This window comes from Heterodontus francisci, chromosome 2 (assembly GCF_036365525.1).
Source record: "Heterodontus francisci isolate sHetFra1 chromosome 2, sHetFra1.hap1, whole genome shotgun sequence".
Classification (NCBI taxonomy): Eukaryota; Metazoa; Chordata; class Chondrichthyes; order Heterodontiformes; family Heterodontidae; genus Heterodontus; species Heterodontus francisci.
The window spans coordinates 156,152,232-156,170,074 of record NC_090372.1 but is presented as its reverse complement, the minus strand read 5'-3'; the positions used below and the strand labels follow the sequence as shown (position 1 = coordinate 156,170,074).

Sequence of the window (17,843 nt, the reverse complement as noted above, 5' to 3'; positions counted from 1 at the left end):
TAACAGCATGCATTGTACAAGTTTAATTACTGGATTAAAAAGGAGAATGGTGGAAGTTCACAATACACCAACAAGCATCTGTAAAGGGAAACCATTACTATTATATAGCCTTCATCAGAACTGAAAACAAGAGGGGGGAGAGAATCAACAGATAATCCAGTTACAGACTGGGGCTTAATGGGTTGCAAACTGCTTCATAAAAACTGATAGATGAACATCAGTAAAGTAATGAAGCACTTGCAGTTATTTTACACTGTCTTTCACAAAAATGCTGTCAAGGTGTTTCACAAAGGCACTATTAGGCAAAAATGGTTCCCAAGCCAAAGGAGGAGATATTAGGAATTGGGTTTTAAGGAGGAATTTAGTGAAGAGTTGGAAAGGTTTAGGGAGGGAATTCAAGAGTGTAAAGCCTAGACAGCTGAAGGGGTGGCTGCCAATGGTGAGGCAAAAGAAGTGGAATTTGCACAAATGACTGGAGTTGGAGAAACCGTGTGTTCTTTGAGGGTTATGGGTTGAAGGAGATTACAAGGATAGAAAGGGGTACAGCTTTGGAGGGATTTAAACACAAAGCTGCTGAGAGTTGTAAATTTGAGGCATTGGGGACCAGGTGCCAAATTAAATCAGAGAGCACAGGGATGAAAATTGAGTAACATTTAGTCCAGGACAGGATGTTGACAACAGAGTTTTGGAAGAGATCAAGTTTATGGAGGTTGGAATAAGGGAGGCCAGCAGGAAAGCATTGAATAGTCCAAACAGAAGGTGACAATGGCATGGATGAGAGCTTCAGCAGTAGATGTGCTGATAGAGGGGACAGAGACAGATGATTTTGCAGAAGTGAAGTAGTCGATCTTTGTGATGGAGAGGGTATGGGGTCGGAGGTTCAGCTCAGGATCAAATAGACATTCAGGTTGTGAACAGTCTGGTTAAACTGAGTCAGTGGTAGAGGACAAGACTGGAATTGGTGCCAAGGTTGTGGAGTTTGTGGCGGAAGCTGGAGATGTTTGTCTTCCCAATGTTTAACTGGAGGAAGCTGTGGCTAATCCACAACTGGATATTGGGCAAACTACCTGACAACACAGACAATGGAGAGATTGAGAGAGGTGGTGGAGGGCAGAGTTGTGTATTATCAGGGTACATGTGGTATCTGGCCCCATGTCTTTGGCTGGTATCGCCAAGGGAATTCTTGTAAATGAGGATGCGGGTGGGGCCACGCTTGAGAACAAAATAAATGGGGACATACAAGAAAGAGGGGAAATGCTGAAAATGCCGCAGGTCTCTAATAAAACAGAACATGCTGGCCAACACATTGGGACCCACCAATCCTGAAAAGAGAAAAACTACTTGCACCGACCCTCCTTCCATGCCAAGGCTGTGTCCTGATAAATTGTCTCCACCAAATATGCCAACCCAGCTCCCACTCCCTCAGGACATGAACAGACCTATCCCACATCACCAGCTCCCCCATGCCAATGACTCAAACAGATCATCCTCCAGGATATGAACATACCCATCCCACATAACCAGCTTCCCCATGCCCAGGACATGAAAAGATTGATAAGTCACCAGGATCGGGTGAGATGCATCCAAGGATACTGAGGAAAGTAAAAGGGAGAAATTGTAGAGGCACTAGCCATAATCTTCCAATCCCCCTTAGATACAGGTATGGTGCCAGAGGACTGAAAAATTACAAATGTTACACCCTTGTTCAGAAAACGATGTAAGGACAAGTCCAGCAACTACAGGCCAGTTAGTTTAATCTTGGTGGTGGGAAAGCTTTTAGAAACTGATTTGTGACAAAATTAGTAGTCACTTGGACAAATGTGGATTAATTAAGGAAAGCCAGCATGGATCTGTTAAGGGCGAAACGTGTTTAACTAACTTGCTTGAGTTTTTTGATGAGGTAACAGAGAGGATTGACGAGGGTAATGCAGTTGATGTGGTGTATGTGACTTGCAACAGGCATTTGATAAAGTGTCACTTAACAGGCTTGTCAGCAAAGTTAGAGCCCATGGAATAAAAGGGTCATTGGCAGCATGGATATGAAATTGGCTGAATGACCGGAAAGTAGTTGTGAATGGTTGTTTTTTGGACTGGAGGATGGTGTATAGTGAGATTCCTCAGGTTGGTGTTGGGACCACTGCTTTTCTTGATATATATTAATGACCTATACTTCGGTGTACAAGGCATAATTTCAAAATTTGCGGATGACACAAAACTTGGAAGTATTGTGAACTGTGGGGAGGGTAGTGATGAACTTCAACAGGACATAGACAAGTGGGTGGAATGGGCGGAGTAGTGGCAGATGAAATTTAATGCATAAAAATGTGAAGTAATTCATTTTTGTAGGCAGAATGAACAGAGGCCATATAAATTAAAGGGTACAATTCTAAAGGAGCAGAGGGACTTGGGGGTATATGTGCACAAATCATTGAAGGTAGCAGGGCAGGTTGCAAAACTGGTTAATAGAGCATATGGGATCCTGGCTTTATAAATAGGGGCATAGCGTACAAAAACAAGGAAGTTATGATGAACCTTTATAAAACACTGGTTCGGCCTCTGTGTCCAGTTCTGGGCAACACACTTTGGAATGATGTGAAGGCATTAGAGTGGGTGCAGAAAAGATTCATGAGAATGGTTCCAGGGATGAGGAACTTCAGTTATGTGGATAGGTTGGAGAAGCTGGGTCTCTTCCCCTTGGAGAAGAGAAGATTAAGAGGAGATTTGGTAGATAAGTTCAAAATCATGAGGCGTCTAGACAGAGTAGATAGGGAGAAACTATTCCCATTGGCCGAAGGATCCAGAACCATAGGACACCAATTTAAGGTGATTGGCAAAAAAACAACAGTGACATGAGGAAAACATTTTTACGCAGGTGGTTCGGATCTGGAATACAGTGGCTGAGAGTGTAGCGAAGGCAGATTCAATTGAGGCCTTCAAAAGAGAACTGGATAATTATCTGAAGAGAAAAGATTTGTAGGGCTATGGGAAAAGGGCAGGGGAGTGGGACTAGATGAGGCCGCATGGCCTCTTTCTGTGCTGTAACCGTTCTATGATCCTGTGCTTCCCACATCACCAGCTTCCCTACGCCAAGGACATGAATAGATCCACCCACATCACCAGCAGTCCCAACGACAACTTATTTTTATTTTGTGCCTTTTATGTAATAAAACCTCCCAAGGTGCTTAACAGGAGCATTATAAAACAAAATATGATACTGAGCCACATAAGGAGATATTAGGTCAGATTAGCAAAAGCTTGGTCAAAGAGATAGGTTTTAAGGGGTATCTTAAAGAAGGAAAGTAAGGTAGAGAGGAAAAGCGGTGTAGGGAGGGTATTCCAGAGCTTAGGGCCGAGGCAGCTGAGGGTGAGGCCACCAATGGTGGAGCAATTAAAGTAAGAACGCACAAGAGGCCAGAATTAGAAGAGTGCAGATATCTTGGAGGGTTGTGAGGTTGAAGGAGATTACAGAGCTAGGGAGGGACAAGCCCATGGAGGGATTTGAAAACAAGGATGTGAATTTTAAAATTAAGGTGTTGCTTGACTGGGAACCAATGTAGATCAGCGAGTAGAAGGGTAATAGGGGAATGGGACTTGGTATGAGTTAAGACACTGGCAGTAGAGTGTTGAATAGTTTACATATGGTAGAAAATGGGAGACCAGCCAGGAGTGTATTGGAAGTCAAGTACAGAGGTAACAAAGGCATGAATAAGGGTTTCAGCAGCAGAAGAGCTGAGACAGGGGCAAAGTTGGGCATAGTGATGGTGCGAATATGAGGTCAGAAGCTCATCTTTGGGTCAAATGTGACACCAAAGTTGCAAACAGATTGACTTGATCTCAGATTGTTGCCAGGGAGAGGAATAGTCAATAGCTAGGGAGTGGTTTTTGGAATGGGGACTGAAAACAATGGCTTCAGTTTCCCAATATTTAATTGGAGGAAATTCTTGCTCATCTGCTACTGGATGTTGGATAAGCAGTCTGATAGTTTGGCAACAGTGGAGGAGTTGAGAGAAGTGGTAATGAGGTAGAACCCAGTGTCATCAGCATGCGTGTGAAAATTAATGCAGTGCTTTCGGATAATGTCGCTGAGGGGCAGCATGTAGATGAGAAATAGGAGGGGGCCAGGATAGATCCTTGGGGGGTCTCAGAGATAACGGTGCAGAAACAGGAAGAGAAGCCATTGCAAGCGATTCTCTGGCTATGATTAAGTAAAAATGGAGCCAGGTGAGAGCAATCCCACTCAGCTGTTCGACAGTGGAGAGGCATTGGAAGAGGATGGTGTAGTCAATGGTAACAAAGGCTGCAGACAGATCAAGAAGGACAAGGAGGGAAAGATTACCTTGGTTGGAAGTCACGTAGCATGTAACTTTGATAAAAGCTGTTTCGGTACTGTGGCAGGGACGACAACCTAATTGGATGGATTCAAACATGGATTTCCAGGAAAGATGGAAACAGATTTGGGAGGTGACAACATGTTCAAGGACTTTGAAGAGGAAAGGGAGGTTGGAGATGGGATGATAGTTTGCAAGGACAGTGTGGTCAAGATTGGCTTTTTGAGGAGAGGGGTGATGATGGCAGATTTAAGGAGAGAGGGATAGCATCTGAAGAGAGAGAACCATTATAAATATTGGCTAACATGAGAACCAGGGGCAGAAGTTGGGTGATCAACAGCTTAAGTGGGAATAGGATCAATGGAGCAGGAGAGGGATCTCTTTGACAAAATGAGCTTAGAGAGGTCATGAGGGGAGATAGGAGAGAGAGAAACTGGAGAAAGATGCATTCAGGGCTAGGGCAGGTGGGAAGCATTATAGAAAGTTTGGTCAAGTGAGCTAGTGGAAGGGAGGGACCAGGCAGAGCAGTTAATCAGATAGTCCCGAGCATAGTGACAAAGAGATCAATGAGCTCCTTGCACTTATTGTTGGAAGTGAGGGCAGAGGAGAAAGGGGAAAGAGGTTTAAGAAGACAGTTTGCAGGAGAGATAAGAAGCCGGGAGTTATCTTTGCATTCCAGGATGATACTGGAATAGTGAGCAGTTTTAGCTGCTGCCAGACCTGTTGAGTATTTCCAGCATGTTTTTATTTTAGATTTCCAGCATCTGCAGTATTTTGTTTTTATATTATTGCTTCCACATCCTAGTCTCCTGAACTTTGGTCATCCCTCTCTATTGCACTAATATCTTCATTAATTAACAGAGCTACTCCTCCACCTTTTCCTAACTTCTTGTCCTTCCTGAATGCTATGTACCCTTCAATATCTGTAGACTTAAGGGAGCGGAGATGAGCGCCGTATCATGGGAAATGGCCAAGATGGGAGACAGTAATCATTTTATTGGGACTGGAGCATCAAAGGAGAAGCTGAGGGTCCTGTTGAGAAGATCAGTAGCTGCAGAAATGTTGTGGCAAATGGAAGACAGAGGCTAGGCAGTTGGGATTTTGAAAGTGCAGTGCTAAGTGAATTGGGAGATCGTTTTTCCCAGAGGTGGACACAGAATAAAGTAGGGTTGGTGTTGGAAGGGCACTTTGTCAGTTGTGGAGGATGCCCAGTAATACCAGATGGCCTCCTTGTGGGCCTAAGGGGGAGTCCTGCTGATCAGGCACCCTGTGCCCCACAGGGGTCCCCTTAGAAGATCCTGCCAGCCCCACTAGTGAACCTCCCATCTCCCTCCTGATTGACCCCGCTCCCCTTGCTGATTGTCCCCGACGAGGCGCAAAACCCCACTTAACATTTTCAGTGCCAGCATCCATGATCCTCCTGAAGCTGGGTGCAGTTCGAGCAGTGGCCACCGCTCCCGTTGGTGCTGCTGGGACTGAGGAGCTGCCGGCCCCCTGATTGGCTGACAGCTCCTGATGGCGGGACTTCTTGTCCAAGGCCAATTAAGGGCCATGTAAAATCTCTGGCTCCCAGGCCCAGTGGAGGCGTGCTCGCCTCTGACTTTTAAGCCAGTGGGCGGGTCAAAGTGTCTCCAAAAGGATATAAATAGGTGAAGTGAATGGGCAAAAATTTGGCAAATAGAGTTTAATGTGGGAAAATGTGAGGGGGTCCACTTTGGTGGAAAAGTAGAAAAGCAGAATATTATTTAAATGGAGAAAAACTGCAGAATGCTGCGGTACAGAGGTCATCAGACATGAATCACAAAAAGTTTGCATGCAGGTACAGAAAGTAATTAGGAAGGCAAATGGAATGCTGGCATTTATTGCAAGGGGGATGGAGTATAAAAGTAGAGAAGTCTTGTTACAGCTGTACAGGGTAATGGTGAGACCGTACCTAGAATACTGTGTACAGTTTTGGTTCCCTTAAGGAGGTGTTACGACCAGGTGAGAAAGGGGTCTAGGGGTTCCCTTTCAGCCTTTGCCTGGTTTAACTGTAACAGGGTTTAATTTTTGAAACTGTGTTTTTAGCTCCCTCGCAGTGAATCCTTGTTCACTGCTTTCCAATTGTAAGGAAAATAAATTAATCAGACAGGTTTTCTTAGATTTAAAGAAGAAAGGTGGAAGTTTATTAATCTTAAACTCTAATTTGGTTAACAACTACGAATAAGCGACGCAACCACGCTAGCATGCATACGCAATAAACACGCAGATAAAGACAGAAAGAATAGAGAGGATAAAGGGGAAAATCTTGAGGCAATAGCTGGGCTTCTATTTACTGTCCTTTGAGTTCGCTGTAGCGTCTTCGGTTTCCGGTAAGTGTTGCCGTTTCGTTGGGGCCCAGTGTATGCTTTAAAACTTTTTTCGATGTAGGAGTCTTTTCTCTCTTGAGGTTTCAGTGACTTCAGTGGATCTGGAGATTAGTGAAAGAGAGGGAGTCAGACAGGAGAGAGGCTCTTGTTCCAAGTTCAGTTGCAATCTGCCGTCTGACCCAAGCTGTTCTGTGAGCAGTTCAAAACCAGACTTGGGCCAGCAGGTTAGTCAAGTGACTCACTATTTAAACAAACTCCTGCGTTTGTGGATTTCAAAGTTTTCAGTGGGGGGGGGGGGGGTGTTGTGCTGTCTCTGACACCGACAAGAGGTGGATCACCATTGCCCAGACCAACCTCTGTTAATTGATCAGTGAGCAATTCTTTTGCCTCTCCAAACACTTTCTCTTAGTATGCAAATGTTTTTCCAGCCACTGCTGATCTCTTTAAACAAGTTATCTCTTCACTCCAGCAACAGCATAAAATTGATGTTCATATGACAAAATTAATCTGCCTCATTCTTGGCAGGAGGGGGTCTTCATGACAGAGGGATAAACTTGCATTGGATGGAGTTCAGAGAGGGTTCACTCGGCTGATTTCTGGAGTGAAGGTGTTGTCTTATGAAGAAAGGTTGAGCAGGTTAGGCCTGTACTCTTGGAGTTTAGAAGAATGAGAGGTTATCTTATTGAAACATAAGATTCAGAGGGGGCTTGACTGGATAAATGCTGAGAAGATGTTTCCCCTCATGGGGGAATTCTAGAACTTGGGGGGCACAGTTTCAAAATAAGGGGTCTCCCATTTAAGACTGAGATGAGGAGGAATTTCTTTTCTGAAGATTGTTATTCTCTGGGATTCTCTTCCCCAGAGAGCAGTGGAGGCAGGGTCAGTGAATATATTGAAGGCTGAGTTAGACAGATTTTTGATCTACAAGAGAGTCAAGGGTTATAAGGGGCAGGCAGGAAAGTAGAGTTAAGGCCACAATCAGATCAACCATGATCTTATTGAATGGCAGAGTAGGCACCAAGGGCCAAATGACCTACTCCTCCTTCTATTTCTTATTAACTTATGCAAGACAATATGCTGGAGGTAGGTATGTGTGTGCGTGGGAAAGCTGTACTGGCACTTTGGTTTCCACCGGACCACAAGTACCACCCTGCAAATTCAGACACAAGCACATTATCTGCACATATGCAGCGGTATTATAATCACAGTTAACTTGAGTACCTGGATGTGACTGGCCAGCATCATATGGGTGGCACAACTGAGGTGAAATCATTCAGTGCATCTGAAGATTAAAAATTGCACAGGTGGACACTGTATAAGCCAGTCATAAGCATCAGGAACTAACTTCAACTGGTTTTTCAAGCAGCACAATCTAAATGAAAACACCTCCTGCTGACTAAAACAGATTAGCAAAGTGAACTATCCCTATCTCAAACTGGCTAAATCAAATCCTTTCTCAAAGTAATCAAATGTAAACTTATGACATATCTCATTATTGCAACACATGCCTACCATGTTTACTGTTATTAAATGGCTTGTGAATTACTTTCTACATCTAAATATAACATATTGAATATCAGTCTTAAATGGGACCAAAATGATTTTAAATCATTGGAGAGGCACACGATCTGTAGGAAATTTATTAATGATGCAACAAGAGAAGTCAGGAAAATTCTTAATCAACATTTAGAGTGAGCTGTACCAAGGGTATTTGTTGTGTTTATAAAATTTAAAATTTTACTGTCAAAATTTCAGTTCTTTAAGTTTGATAGCATCTTTATAATCATACTTCGATATATTTAATTTGTTACTGGCTGTGTGGTGACTGTATATATTTAGTGTTTGCCCTAAATTAAACAGCAGGTGGCAATAGATACCATACAATTTCAGAGCTTGAAACTTGATGCAACTTCAAGATTCCCCAGTTTCATTGCTGAATATTCTCAGGAATGTAGTTTTGTCATTAAATGAACATACGAATTAGGAGCAGGAGGATGCCACTTGGCCCCTCGAGCCTGCTCCATCATTCAATAAGTTCATGGCTGAACTGATTACTCCACATTTCCACCTACCCCCGATATCCTTTCACCCCTTGCATATCAAGAATCTATCTAACTCTGCCTTAAAAATATTCAAAGACTCTGCTTCCACTGCCTTTTGAGGAAGAGAATTCCAAAGACTCACGACCCTCAGAGAAAGATTTCTGTCATCTCTGTCGTAAATGCGCGACCCTTTATTTTTAAACAGTGACCCCTAGTTCTAGATTCTCCCACTAGGGGAAACATCCTTTCCACATCCACCCTTTCAAGACCCCTCAGGATCTTATATGTATCAATCAAGTTGCCTCTTACTCTTCTAAATTCCAGCGGAGACAAGCCTGTCCAATCTTTCCTTATAAGACAGCCTGCCCATTCCAGGTATTAGTCTAGTAAACCTTCTCTGTACTGCCTCGAAAGCATTTACATCCTTTCTTAAGAAAACCAGTACTGAGTACTGTGCAAAGTACTCCAGATGTGGTTTCAACAGTGTCCTGTACAGCTGAAGCATAACCTCCTTACTTTTGTATTCAATTCCCGTCGTGATAAACGATAACATTCTATTAGCTTTCCTAATTATGTGCAGTACTTGCATACTAACCTTTTGCGATTCGTGCACTAGAACACCCAGATGCCTCTGTATATCAGAGCTCTGCAATCTCTCACCATTTAGAAAATATACTTTTTTATTCTTCCTGCCAAAGTAGACAATTTCACACTTTCCCACATTATACTCCATTTGCCAGGTCTTTGCCCACTCACTTAACCTATCTATATCCCTTTGTAGCCCCCTTATGTCCTCTTCACAAGTTAATTTCCTCCCCATCTTTGTGTCGTCAGCAAATTTAGCTACCAAACCTTCGATCCCTTCATCAAAGTCATTTATATAAATTGTAAAAAGTTGAGGCCCCAGCACAGATCCTGTGGCACACCACTCGTTACATCTTGCCAACCAGAAAATGACCCATTTATGCCTATTCTCTGTTTCCTGTTAGTTAGCCAATCTTCTATCCATGCCAATATGTTACCCCTTACACCATGAGCTTTTATTTTCTGCAATAGCCTTTGATGTGGCACCTTATCAAATGCCTTCTGGAAATCTAAGTACAATACATCCACCGGTTCCCCTTTATCCACAGCAACTGTAACTCCTTCAAAGAACTCCAATAAATTGGTTAAACGTGATTTCCCTTTCACAAAACCATGTTGACTCTGCCTGATTACCTTGAACTGAGCTGAAGATTAAAGTTACTTTGAATGTTGGATTGTCGTTCTATATATGTCTTTGAAAATTAAAATCTGTAACTAATTCTCGTGCAATGGATCTTCCTCATTCATTCTTATTACAACATAGCTCTCTCTTTTCCTTGAATATTTGTACTCTTCAGATATTCGTAGGAATTCTTGGTTTTTGTCCAACTACGAGAAAAAAATTGATGTCATAGCTAATATAAAAATATAAAGAAAAGGAAGAGTTTGCATTGACTGTGATCATGGGATGTTCCAAGGTGCTTTATAGCCAAAAAGTACTTTGGAGGTGTAGATACTATGGTAATGTAGGAAAACACAGCAGCCAATTTGTGTAGAGCAAGGTCCCACAAACAAGAGTTGAATAAATGACCAGATAATCTACTTCAATGATATTAAGGGACAAATATTGCACAGGACACTGGGAAGGCACCCCTGCTCCTCTTTGAATAATATTATGGGTTATTTTACATTCACCTGAGAGGGCAGACTGGGCCTTGATTTATGGCTGGGATTTTACCATTGGCGGATGGGAGCCACTGACTGAAAAGTCGGTGGCGAACCCGCTTCTGCCTGGCCTGGGGATCCAACCCGCATTTTGTGGGTCCCTAGCCTTTAATTGTTCTGAGGCGGGATTTCCACCTGCTTGAGGCAGGAAGTCCTGCCAAATAGAGCTGCCAGGCAATCAGTGGGCCAGCAGCTCTCTGTCCCAGCAGCGCCGTCGGTTGCGGTGGCCACTGCTGGGGCTGCAGCCCAGCTTCGCGAAGATGATGTCGGGGAACCCCAGAATGCAGGTAAGTTGTTGTTGTCTCGCCGGGGGTGATCGGTCAGGCCCCGGTGAGGCAAGGGTGGTCAATTGCGGCGACAGGGGGCGTGTTGAGTTTTGGGGGTGGTTGCTACAGCAGGGTGTCCAATCATGAGGGCCCCACCCCCAAGGCCGTCAGAGAGGCGCCTGCTTTTAACAGGTGGCTTTTCTTGGGCCTGGCTGCCCTACCAGCCACGGATAAAATCCATGGGCGGCCGGAGGCCGTTAAGTGGCCACTTAAGGGCCTTGATTGGACTGGGGCAGGCAGGTCATTTCCCGTAGCCCTGTGTAGGTGGATGCGGGAATGGGTCAGGAAGAGCCCCCCGAGCCTCTCACTCCATTTTATGCCCCTCCCCCACCTTCCCGCTCTTTGGAGGGTGTAAAATTCTGGCCAACATCTCATTTGAAGTACAGCATGTCTGACAATTCAGTTTAGGTGTGCTTAAGTTTTTGGAGTGGAGCTTGAATCCACAACCTTCTAACTCAGACGAGAATGCAACCACAGATTCAAAGCTGATACTGGAAGGCATTTAGTTTATCAAAGCTGACCTTTCAACATATTCTATACAATCGACCCTATTGTGGACTCCATCTTAACAATTTAATATCCTGAGTAAATAAACAGAGTATGCCACTGTTTACTTTTCACTTAGGCGGTGCCTGAGCAGACACAGCATTATACAGGGTGCAAAAGCAGGCTCTGAGCAGTTTAATTTAGTTGGTGTTGGACTATTTTTGAGGGTTAAGTACAGAGGTCCTATTTTATAATTCATTAGCACCACGACCTTGGTCTCCTATACTGGTAAGCAGGATAGACTCCTCAGCTCTCTGAGATATTGCATTTGTGAAAATTGTGTTTTGTTATCTAAATAACTAGCAAGACCTCAGCATTGATGGCAGTAGAGATTCTCCAGTTGGATGTGGTCAGTTTCATTTTTGAGACATTAAATCGGTAGTGTCAGGCTCACTCGGTAGCACTCTGGCCTTGGAGTCAGAAGGTTGAGAGTTCAAATTCCACTCCAGAGCATAAGTACAAAAATCCAGTTTGACACTCCAGTGCAGTACTGAGGGAGTGCTGCACTGTCTGAGGTGCTGCCTCTCAAATGAGACCATAAACTGAGGCCCCATCTGCCCTCTCAGGTAGATGTAAAAGATCCCAGGGCACTATTTCAAAGAAGAGTAGGAAAGCTGTTTTCTGGCCTATATTTATCTGCAATTAGCATTACAAAAACAGGTTATCTGACCATTATCTCATAGATGTTTGTGGGAGCTTGCTGTGCACAAATTGGCTGCCATATTTCCAACATTACAACAGTGACAAAAAGCACTTCATTGGTTGTAAAATGCTTTGGGACATCCAGTGGTCATGAAAGGTGCTATATAATAGTTTTAGATTTTAGATCTCAAGGCATAGAGTTCTACAGGGGTAGGAACTTGTGAACCTTTACTCTAGTCACAAGATTTGGGTGATGGAATGATCCTCATTCTCATGATCCATCTCCCAAAAGGCTAAGGTAGTCCTGATTTTTGGATTGCCTGATCCTCAGCATAGCCAGGCTGTCAGGTTTACACACAAAGATGATCCAACTACTATAGTGTGTGTGGTATAGCAACTACCAGAGCATTTGGCTAATGCAGCTCTTGGAAGGACTGGAATTAGAGGAGCTGTTATTGTGGCAATTTTTGGTGACAGTGCTGTTAGCTCATAGCAGAGCCTTTATCTCGAAGGCTTACAATCCAAATGGAAATGTTTTTTTCCACTGTAGCTGAACAGTTTGGAGGGGAGGGGATAATTTACCAATGATTTTATTTTATCCTCAAATTCTGCTATATTTAAGATTCTGTTTACTGCAAATCCATGATACTGCTATGTCTGGTCTCACCTACTCGATTGGAGGGGATTAGGCAATGAAAAAAATACCCTTTGGGGTCTTGGGTTATGAAAGGCACCTGGAATGAATGTTTTTTGTTCATCAACTAGTTTCCTCATGGGACTTCAATCTGGTTCTGACTAGCATAATGCCATGGCCTTTTGAATACATGATTTCCTCTGGATCTTATTTTCTTTCACTCCAGGGAGTTACTTGCAAAATAATTAGTGAATTAGACACATTGTTGGTTGACTGACTGCATTTTGTTTGGCAGTCTCAACCCTCATCCTTGCTTTTTGTCCAAGATTATTTGTGTGTTTGGCTTGTCTGAGGGGATCACAGTGCCAAAGTTGTAGCTTCTACCTTGTGTTGTGCATAGGGAATTAACCTTTATGTAGATGAGATCAGAGTTTTGCTGATTTAGGCAGTTGCTTGTCCCTTTTTGTGATCAAGTCTTTAAGTAAGCACATTATTAAACTGGTTGTTAGCAAATTATGTAATTGTGTCTATTGCCTTATGTTGTTCCTGATTGAACCAGGACTCACTGGATAAAATTAGAGCTCATTCAACTTTATAATGTCTATTTCCTGTACCAAGATTTCTCTTGAGGCCATCTGCAAATTATCATTATTGAATTGGCACTTCAAGGAAGCAAGCTCTTGGGTGCTCCTAGCCTGAGGAAGTAGGCCCTCAGGATCCCATCATTAATTTCTGTACTGCTTTGGCATGTCTGTATTTCCAGGTTGAATGAAGGGTGAAAAATGTAAAGTTACCTACAAAGGTGTAGTCTTTTATATTATCTGAAAGAAGTTCAACCTCCACATAAAAGTCTATCTTTCAGGCTACCCTTCATTTTTCTTTCTAACCTGGTGTGCCTTGAAGAACCTATTGCTTACTGTTATTTCAGTGGTCTGCTGTTATTGAAAGTCAGAACACTGTTAATTCAGGGCAAAGAAGGGGGAGATGGTGGTGTAGTGGTAATGTCACTGAACTAGTAATCCAGAGTCCTGGGCTAATGCCCTGGGGACGTGGGTTCAAACCTCACCATGGCAGCTGGTGGAATTTAAATTTAATTAATAAAAATAAAAATCTGCATTTGAAAGCTCGTCTCAGTAATGAAGCTATCATCGATTGTCATAAAAACCCATCTGGTTCACTAATGTCCTTCAGGGAAGGAAATCTGCTGTCCTTAACTGGTCTGACCTATATGTGACTCCAGATCCACAGCAATATGGTTGACTCTTAACTTCCCTCTGAAATGGCCTAGCATGCCACTCCGTTGTTAAGAGCAATTAGGGACAAGCAACAAATGCTGGTCTTGCTAGTGATGCCCACATCCCATGAAAGAATAAAAAAAAGTCACACAACACTTTACCGCATGGCCATATAAACAGCAAAATGGGGAATATCATCTAACTACCAGGATGCAAAAGTCTAAACACAAAAACTGGATTTATTTTGCTTGGATTCACCCAATTTTCTGGTGTAAGTCACAAACAAAAAAAGTGGACAAAAATATGTTATGCCAGATTTTTGCCCACTCTGCAGATCACACTGAGGCTAGGGAAAATGGGGGCAGAAAGAAGCTTCATTATTGTACTTGAAACAAGGCCGGAAATGACCTGTAATAATTTATGAAGTTTGTATTGTTTTGACCAAGGTTGGAGAAATGCACTGTCTTTCTCTATTTCCACTACTCCACTGGTCATAATGTATGTTTAAATGTTTTACCCAGTTACCGTTATAGCCAATTATATTCTTTTATATTAGCTTCAGAATTAAAAAGAATCCGTCAACCAGGTTTCTTTAATAAACAACAAAATTATTGACTTATTATAAACTTATTCAATAGAGATGCAAAGCTTATCAACACAGTTTGAAATATAAATATATACCCTTCTAAAATAACGTAACGCATGAACACAGACACGCCGGTTCAAGAAATAAATAAAGAAAAATGAAAAAACTGGCTCTCTGGAGATCAACTTTAAAAAAAAATATACTGTGGCCAAATTATCGTCAATTCTTGAAGAAAAAGGATAAGATATGGAATGTTGCAGATGGTTTTTGGTCTGGCATCCAGGTACACGTAGACAGTTGTCACTGGGATCTTTCTGGAGCAGTTCTGCTCAAGAGACATCGAGGAGTAGTCTTGCTGGCTTTTCAGCAGAATTACTGCATCAGGAGTTTCAGCTATCACACTGGATTCTGAAGATTTTCCGAAAAAGGTGGAAAAGGATGAGTTGGGTGGCTTCTCTCTTAACAGGCTACACGCCAACTGAGCATTCAAACAGTCCAAGCCAAATCAAAAAGCCAAAACTCCTGACAACCATAAACCTAGACATATGACTTCTCTGTAAATAACTCCAAATAGCCAACAAGGCTCCTTATGTTTATTTTAGCACTTCATTGTTTCTTCCAGTAAGTGTTTTTCTGAAGAAAATCCAAAGTGTCCTTCAAATCCCTTGAAAGCAAAATGCGGGCATCTCCTCAGTCTTTCAAATGAAACAATTTTCACAATCTTTCAAACACGAGTCCTCAAAAATTAATAATGGAAGCACCTTCATGTCAGTATGTGTCTCTGAGACTTTCAATATTATCAATGCTCGTGTGCAAAGGATGTCCAGGATTGCTAGATAATTTGAAGTCCATGGAAATCAATTTAGGGGTACTATAATACCTTTGTTTTTCAGCATTTTTTTTCTTGATTTTTCTTTTCTGCTGCCTCTTTGAAAATTTCTATGCTGCTGCTTTTGTTCCAGTTCCGTTAGTGGGACCAATGGATTCCCAATTGGATTCCTCCTTTCTTGCTTGTTTGAGGGATGACAGGTAGGTACCAGTAGTTTTGCGTGCTCACCTGTTGATACGTGCAAATCCGCAGCCACACGTCAGCGAAGAATTATTGCAGAGGTGAGGCTCCAATTCCTATTGATGGCTAGGGCAGCAGACCTAAGCACACAAATACAATGGGATGAATTTTACAGCTCGCCGCTGTGATTGGCGGCAAGCCTCAAAAACTGTGGGGCGCACGTGCGGGAATTGCTCCGTGGAGCCGCCGCGATATTTAGTGTGGCAGCTCATTTACATGGCCGGTGTGTTCTGCCAGCCCCTGATGACAGAAGGGTCGGGAACTCTATCCCCGGCAACGGCATCCAGCACCATCGCGCAGGCTCCGGCACCATTTATAAAGGGCTTCAAGCCCTTCCAAATAATTTACATTTTTAAAGTTATAGGGGACATAAAATTATACTGAAATATTTAATAGAAGTTTTAATCCCCTGTCCCAACCGCACCCCCCCCCCCCCCCCGACTGAACAATTTATTAATTGCCCTCTTCCACCCCCCCCCGCCAAAAAAGTAACTACCTTTCCCCCCCCCCCCCCCCAAAGTTTGCAACCTTTTACCTTCAGACCCCTTCCCAACATCCCCTCCACCAATCACAATGGTTTTCCAAGCTTCCCCCCCCCCCACCCCCAACCCTGGAAACCTACCTGCTCCCTCCTCCCAACCAGTGTTCCACCTTGGATCACCGAATGGAGATCCCAAGGTGCGGGAGTTCCGGCAACTGGCCGCGGAATATCACAGTGGGACAGCCAGAGCAACAAGGTAACGATTTATTCATTAATCTAAATAAATTAGCATTTTAATTATGTTCCCGTTGCCGAGTGGCGGAGGGCCGCCAAGAGGCCTCGCCACTGCTGGTAATATGGGGCGGGGCCTTTCCGGCATCAAGGCCCGTGGCGGGTCTCCCCTGGAGGTATTTTCTGGGACCCCCCCCCCTGCTACGACCCCCGATGTCGGGGCTGGTAAAATGCAGCCCAATAAGTGAATGTCCCATCAAGGTACATAATCAATTTTTGGATACCAAGGAAAATGCATGGGTGGGAAAGAGATGAAGTCTCTCAACTTTAGGCACAAGCATCATGAATGAGTTAGTGGCATTGCTCTTAGGAGCATGTTGAAAACCTATTCAATTCTTTTATCTCTGCCTTTGTATGCTTCAAATCCACAATGTATTACCGCAACCATAACAGCTAAAATCAACCCCAACTTGAAAAGTTATGGTGTGTTGTGGCTACCTGTCCTGGATCTATGAGAATTTACTGAGGTATAAGGATAAAATCAGTTCAAGTCCCCTCCCACTGTCATCATACCTTCCATATAGGTTGTGAGCATTGTAGGATGACAACAACAATTTACATTTTAATAGTACCTTTAAAATAGTGAACCATCCCAAGGCACTTCATAATAGCACAATCAGGCGACATTTGACACCGAGCCATATAACAAAGAACAGTACAGCACAGGAACAGGCCACTCGGCCCTCCAAGCCTGCGCCGATCTTGATGCCTGCCTAAACTAAAACCTTCTGCACTTCCGGGGACCGTATCCCTCTATTCCCATCCTATTCATGTATTTGTCAAGATGCCTCTTAAACCTCGCTATCGTACCTGCTTCCACCACCTCCCCTGGCAGCAGGTTCCAGGCACTCACCACCCTCTGTGTAAAGAACTTGCCTCGCACATCCCCTCTAAACTTTGCCCCTCTCACCTTAAACCTATGTCCCCTAGTAACTGACTCTTCCACCCTGGGAAAAAGCTTCTGACTATCCACTCTGTCCATGCCGCTCATAACTTTGTAAACCTCTATCATGTCGCCCCTCCACCTCCGTCATTCCAGTGAAAACAATTCAAGTTTATCCAACCTCTCCTCATAGCTAATGCCCTCCAGACCAGGCAACATCCTGTGTCACCTCTTCTGTACCCTCTCCAAAGCCTCCACGTCCTTCTGGTAGTGTGGCGACCAGAATTGCACGCAATATTCTAAGTGTGGCCTAACTAAAGTTCTGTACAGCTGCAGCATGACTTGCCAATTTTTATACTCTATGCCCCGACCGATGAAGGCAAGCATGCCGTATGCCTTCTTGACTACCTTATCCACCTGCGTTGCCACTTTCAGTGACCTGTGGACCTGTACGTCCAGGTCTCTCTGCCTGTCAATACTCCTAAGGGTTCTGCCATTTACTGTATACTTCCCACCTGCATTAGACCTTCCAAAATGCATTACCTCACATTTGGCTGGATTAAACTCCATCTGCCATTTCTCCGCCCAAGTCTCCAACTGATCTATATCCTGCTGAATCCTCTGACAATCCTCATCACTGTCCGCAACTCCACCAACCTTTGTGTCGTCTGCAAACTTACTAA

General features: G+C 43.5%; 1 protein-coding gene across 7 annotated transcripts in view; it reads left to right on the top strand.

The window, feature by feature from the left end:
* cdk14 (cyclin dependent kinase 14) overlaps positions 1 to 17,843 on the top strand; it is a 779,114-nt gene that overhangs the window by 470,158 nt on the left and 291,113 nt on the right. The gene's annotated exons all lie outside the window — the stretch shown is intronic.